Source organism: Eumetopias jubatus, unplaced genomic scaffold (assembly GCF_037043125.1).
Source record: "Eumetopias jubatus isolate StellerSeaLion01/CBP00866 unplaced genomic scaffold, mEumJub1_p1.0 scaffold_8, whole genome shotgun sequence".
In the NCBI taxonomy this organism is placed as follows: Eukaryota; Metazoa; Chordata; class Mammalia; order Carnivora; family Otariidae; genus Eumetopias; species Eumetopias jubatus.
In genome coordinates, this window is record NW_028274814.1 from 119,649,702 (window position 1) to 119,656,030 (window position 6,329).

Sequence of the window (6,329 nt, forward strand, 5' to 3'; positions counted from 1 at the left end):
AATGTGCCAAAAAAGTCAAGATTCTTTAGAAAAAGAACAAAAAAAAAGACTTATTTTACCAGATATCAACATGTACCTTAAAGTCACAACATTTAAAATAATGTGCTTTGTGGAAAATAGGCAAATAGATCAATAGAATAGGATTAAAAGTCCAGAAAAAAATATATATATATACATACATATGATCTTAGTTTATGATAATTGAGGCATTTAAAACCAGTCAGGAAATGACAGAGTATTTAATAAATGGCATTAGGAGAAGGAAAAAACTAAAATTAAATGCCTTCTTCATGCTACGCTTTAAAATAAATTCCAGTTGTATTTAAAATGTAAATTTTTTAAAGGATAAAAAATGGGAAAATATAATCTTGGGGGAAGAAAGCTATTTTGATAAAACATAAAACTCAGATATATTACGGGCATGGCAGAAGACATATAAAGTCACTTAACTACAGAGAACAGGGGCACCTGGGTGGCTCAGTTGGTTGGGTGTCTGCCTTCGGCCCAGGTCATGATCCCAGGGTCCTGGGATCGAGCCCCACATCGAGGCCCACATCGGGCTCCCTGCTCAGTGGGGAACCTGCTTCTGCCTCTCCCTCGGCCTGCCACTCCCCCCTGCTTGTGCTCTCTCTCTCTCTCTCTCTCTGTCAAGTGGATGAATAAAACCTTTAAAAAAAAAAAAAACTACAGGGAACAACCTGATGCTTTCCAGAGGGGAGGTGGGGGGGAGGGGTGAAATAGGTGATGGGACTTAAAGAGTACACTTATGATGAGAACCGAGTAAAGTAATGTATAAAGTTGTTAAATCGCTATATTGCACACCTAAAACCAATATAATACTGTAGGTTAACTATACTGGAATTAAAATAAAATAAATAAATAAAATAAAATAGAAAGTCAAAAAACAAGTGAATTATGACAGACAATACTGTAACTGATATAACAAAATTTTATACCTCATTTTTTACGACCTATACATACAAATCTCATTTTATCTGAATTATCTAAATATAAATTAATATTTTATATACACATACATTTATATAAAAAAAACTATCAATCAATAGGAAACAACCCGATAGATAACTGAGGTCTATCCCCACGGGGCTTTTCCTGCAGACCCACATCACTGAAAATGCCTCCTAGAGGAACGATGTGCTTTTGCTTTCCTCACAGAACTATTTGTTAGATCCGTGGGAAAGAACTACAAGACAGAGTTGCTAGAAGTATGAAAGGCCAAATGTTTAAATATTTTGACCTAAGCTATTGGCATATCCCACAGTCTGTACTATTCTTGGGGGTGATAACTGGGGAGGGAATATGATTTGAATTCATTCATGTTTCGAGGGTGTTTGAAATGGAGAACCATACAAATCCATGTACTCTGATCCGAAAAGTGGCCCTAAAGCAAATCACATGAAGAGATTAGATCTCAAAGATGCCAGGTGGGGAAATGTTTAAAGTATGTCATCAGTATGTCCATAGTCAAGTGGAGATAAAAGAAGCCCAACTAAAACAATTATTGAGTAAACACAGCACAACTGTGAATTAAGCATAGGTTCTTTTCAAAAGACCTATCTGGAAGATAAACCCTGACTCAAGTTTTAGAAGAATTGCTGTGAACTTGATGGGCAGTGGAAGGAATCACAACATGTAAAATTCCTTAAATAAAAATGTATTGATTTTAAATAATTATGTCTGATGTTACACATAATTTTGAAAAACACTTTACACTGTACAAAAAGGAAAAGCAATAGAAATCTAACATCCAATTAAAAATGACCCGACTGAAAAACAAGAATAAAAACAATTTGCAGACAAGATACAGATGTTCAAAAGCTCATATGGAATATTGTCCACATGAATAAGTTTAGTTAATAAAATAATGAGACATCAGTTTTTGACCATCACCCTAAGTCAGAAAACATAAAGGGCTTGCAATTTTCACCCTGCTTGCAAGCTAACAAGTTAGCTTATTACCACAGGGTTAATACACATTCTGACAGAAGAATATAAGATCCCCTAAAAACAAAAAGGTACTCTGATCAGCTAACACATGTATAAAATCTGTTTGGTACTTATGTTCCTATTTTAAGCAATTAATTAACATTCCAGCATATGCATCAGTCTCTTAGAGGTTTGGTTAGTATGAATCAATTACCAAGTATATGCTCAACTCTGAATATTGATTAACTAATACAGTAAAACCCTTGAACTTTCAAGTCTAGGAACAGAGTCAGGACCCATAGTGATTATATCAAGGTATGGTCAACCTGCTGGACAGCAGTCTTTCCCAAAGACATCTATTTCTCTGACCCCTTGTGCACCTTCATCAAACCAAAACATTTCCAGCTGTTCCTCTCTTGAGATCATTTTCAACCCCTGTCATTATCATAGTCATTTTCAGTATGTTAGTATCCGTTAAAAAGTATCATCCAGACTTGAACACCCCCCTATAGATGCAATCTGAACAGCACAGAACATAGCATACATACTGGACCCTATTTTTGCATGAATGTACTCTAAATATGAACTGGCTTTTTCTCTAGTGCTGTACTTGTAGAACCTTCTCAAGCTTGTCTTTAACCCTGATTCCCAGGTCTTTTTCACATGTGGAAGGAAACAGATGAGAGCTTGCATTGTGGAATCAGACTTCCTAAGTTTGAATTCTTGCTCTACTGAGTGTTATGTTGGGAAAGTTACTTAATGTCTCTAAATCTTAATTTTCCTACCTGTAAAATAGGAGTGATGATAAGAATACCTACCTCAAAGTGTTGTTTTGAGGATTAGGTAAGTTACCTCTGAAGAAATACTTGACTCCCACAGTGTATTGGATAGACAACATTTTACTTAATTCCCACAGGAATGCTGTGATGCATATATTACTGCATCCACTTTAGAGATGGAAAATCTGAGGTTCATGGAGTTTAAGTAGTAGGTCAAATAGTTGCTAAGTAGCAGAGCCAGAGTTGTAATAAGACCTGCCTGACTCCAAAGACCAAGTTCTATCTCTTGCACAATGTAGGGCCATTCTTCCCCTTCCTGTATTTCTACATTTTTTAAAGACTTCACACAGTATAATGAGGAGGTTAAGAGTGCAGCCTCCCAAGGCCGACTGCCTTGTTTGATGATCTTGAACAACTTAATCTTTATGTCATCTGAGATAAGTTACTTAACTTCTCCATGCCTCAGTTTTCCATCTGTAAAATAAGAATTTTAATAGCAATACCTACCTCAGAGATTTCAGGACTGATTAAATGAGATAACCATTGAATACAGTGTCTACCCATTGGCTAGTACACTAAAAGATGCTAGCTGTATAATTCCCGTTCCAAGTCACCTTGCTGGTTCCAGCCAAGTCTGCTTAGGAAACCATCTTAGAGTATTTCTAGGGATTTGCATCAAATTTACAAAATATCTCTGAACTTTCTTAAATACATTTTCCTATATCTAAGATATGTCAGATTCCAACTAGAGTTCTTTTCCTCACTTTTATGAATTCCAGGATTATAGGGTTGAAAAGAGGGAGAAATAAAGGCCATCATAACACATAAAAGGCATAAGATGCAGAAATAACAGAAAGTTGACCAGCTATGACTCATCAAGGGTGACTTGAGTCAGTTCCTACTGCTATACCACAATTCACTTCCCATATTGCTCAGCCCTATTCGTCTATCGCTGGCAACTTACTTTTGAGGGCACTGATTCCAAAATGTTCTTTGATATATCAACCCAGCTGCCAGGAGCTCCCCCACCCCCACACTTAACGAAATTGGTTTGGATAACCGAGCTTTCAGTATTTTAAGGCTGAAGGGAAAGGAACTCATAATCCCTACGTAAGCTTTGTAAGGTATTTATTACTTGCCCCATTTTGCTGCTGAGAAGGCGGGGCTTCCTGAGGCCATTATTTGTATTTTACCCAAAGTCACAGAGTTAATTTGGAGTGGAGATGAGAGTTGACCCGGATCTCCCACAATGCCACTCCAGATGGAAGTAGACTATGGGCAGCAACAGTAATGGCTCCCAAACTGGTCCTCCATCCACATACTACCCACCTCAGCTTTGCAATATCTTCCTGCCTCCTAAATTTTACTTTTTTTGTAATCAATGCATGTTTTTGTACCTAAATAAATTTAGAGAATACTAGTCTAAACAGTAACAGCTGTGAAATCACAGGCTTTATATACTGTGCATATATTATGTAATACATCTTTTTTTTAAAGATTTTATTTATTTATTTGACAGAGAGAGAGAGACAGTGAGAGAGGGAATATAAGCAGGGGGAGTGGGAGAAGCAGGCTTCCTGCTGAACAGGGAGCCCAATGAGGGGCTCAATCCCAGGACCCTGGGATCATGACCTGAGCTGAAGGCAGATGCTTAACGACTGGGCCACCCAGGCGCCCCTGTAATACATCTTTTAAAGAGTCTTCATTTCCTAAGGCTGCCATAACAAATTATGACAAAGTGGGTGGGTTCAAACAACAAAAATTTATTCTTTCATAGTTCGGGAGACCAGAAGGTCAAAATAAATGTGTCATTATGGTTGGTTACTTCTGCAGTTCCTGAGGGAGAAACTGTCCCACACCCACCTCCTAGCTTCTTGATGTTCCTTGGCTTGTAGACACATCACTCCAACCTCTATCTCCATATTCACATAACCATTTTCTCTATATGTCTGTGTCCAAATCTCCTTTTCCTTTCTCTTATAAAGTTACCAGTCATTGGATTCAAGGCCCATCCTAAACCTAGGATTACTTCATCTCAAGATCCTTAATTAGCAATAAAAAAAAAATCCTTAATTAGCTACATCTGCAAAGACCTTATTTCCAAATGAGGTCACACTCTGAGGTTCTGGGTAAACATGAATTTTGAGAAAGACACTACTGGACCCACTACAACAAGTAAATAATAATTATAATTTTTTTGAAAGTTTATCCATGTACCACCTAAAATCATCTTGCATCTTGCTGGTGGTTTGCAAACCACTCTATGGAGACCTTGGTGCATACATTTGGAGGCCCTTGGGCACCTCTTTTAGTTTTGGGGGGTTTTTTTGAAACATTTTATTTATTTATTTGACAGAGAGAGAGAGAGCGAGAAAGAGAACACAAGCAGGGGGAGTGGGTGAGGGAGAAACAGGCTTCCTGCTGAGCAGGGAGCCCAATGTGGGGCTCAATCCCTGCACCCTGGCATCATGACCTGAGCCCAAGGCAGATGCTTAACAACTGAGCCACCCAGGTGCCCCACCTCTCCTAGTTTTAAAAGCAGGAAATTTTACAGTCAAAATGGTTGCCTTTCCTTTACTACATTTGAACCAATGTATGTTTCGGTATATTGAGAAGATGTTCCCCTACATAGAGCTGATTTTCTGGTTTTGAGAACTCAGGAAATGTTATTAATAATAGGTTGTTTCAAGTGCTATTTCAAGAAGGAAGATGTAGCTCACTGCATGATTCATTGTTTTCTGAAATTAGTAGCTGGGCACATACAGGTCTCTGTGGGATTGTATTTGGAAATTTATTAAGTCTTCTCTCCATAGAGACAACCAAAGACTCTTAAGGTGGATTTGCAATTTAAAAGAGGCCATTAGGTAACACTGGATACTGTGAAACATCATTTTGTGCAGGAAGACAGGCTGCCTGAGAACACTGTAAGCAGGAACCCAGAGTAAGCCCAAATTTTCAGTCCAGAGAAGAAGGATGGAAAGGAGAATTTATTCTCAGCAGCCTTTATGGACCTAGATTTCTATGTGAATCACAGGCTGAATAAACTTGGGTTTTTCCATTTGAGATAATGTGCACAGACATCAGGTCTTTCTAAAAAGTATGCATTGGATAATGAAAATTAAAGATCTCCGGAAAGCCTTTTTTATTGATCACTTTTTTTTTAAGATTTTATTTATTTATTTGACAGAGACAGCAAGAGAGGGAACACAAGCAGGGGGAGTGGGAGAGGGAGAAGCAGACCTCCCACGGAGCAGGGAGACCGACGCGGAGCTCAATCCCAGGACCCCGGGATCACGACCCAAGCCAAAGGCAGACACTTAACAACTGAGCCACCCAAGCGCCCCGATCACTTCTTATTTTTAATTTCGATCCTTTTTTGCTCCAAAGTATTAAAAACGACCATTTACCAAAAACATAAGAGGGGAAACTCTCTTCAATGAAAAATGATCAGATGGTGAAGATCAATTATTATAAGGGCTCCATGCAAAATATTATAAAAGATGCATGAGAGCAGATGCTATTCCTGGAAACATCTAAATAAGCACATTTCCATAAACACATATGGTATAGGAGCTTCCATATACATACCTCAGTGTTTATATG

The 6,329-nt window shown here is 38.2% G+C and overlaps 1 non-coding gene across 1 annotated transcript; it reads left to right on the forward strand.

Annotated features, from left to right (window-relative positions):
• The first annotated feature begins 1,085 nt into the window (after nt 1–1,085).
• Nucleotides 1,086–1,217, forward strand: LOC114223008 (small nucleolar RNA SNORA18). Its single transcript, XR_003612038.1, has one exon. It is a non-coding gene; the product is annotated as a small nucleolar RNA SNORA18 (small nucleolar RNA).
• Nucleotides 1,218–6,329: the final 5,112 nt, after the last annotated feature.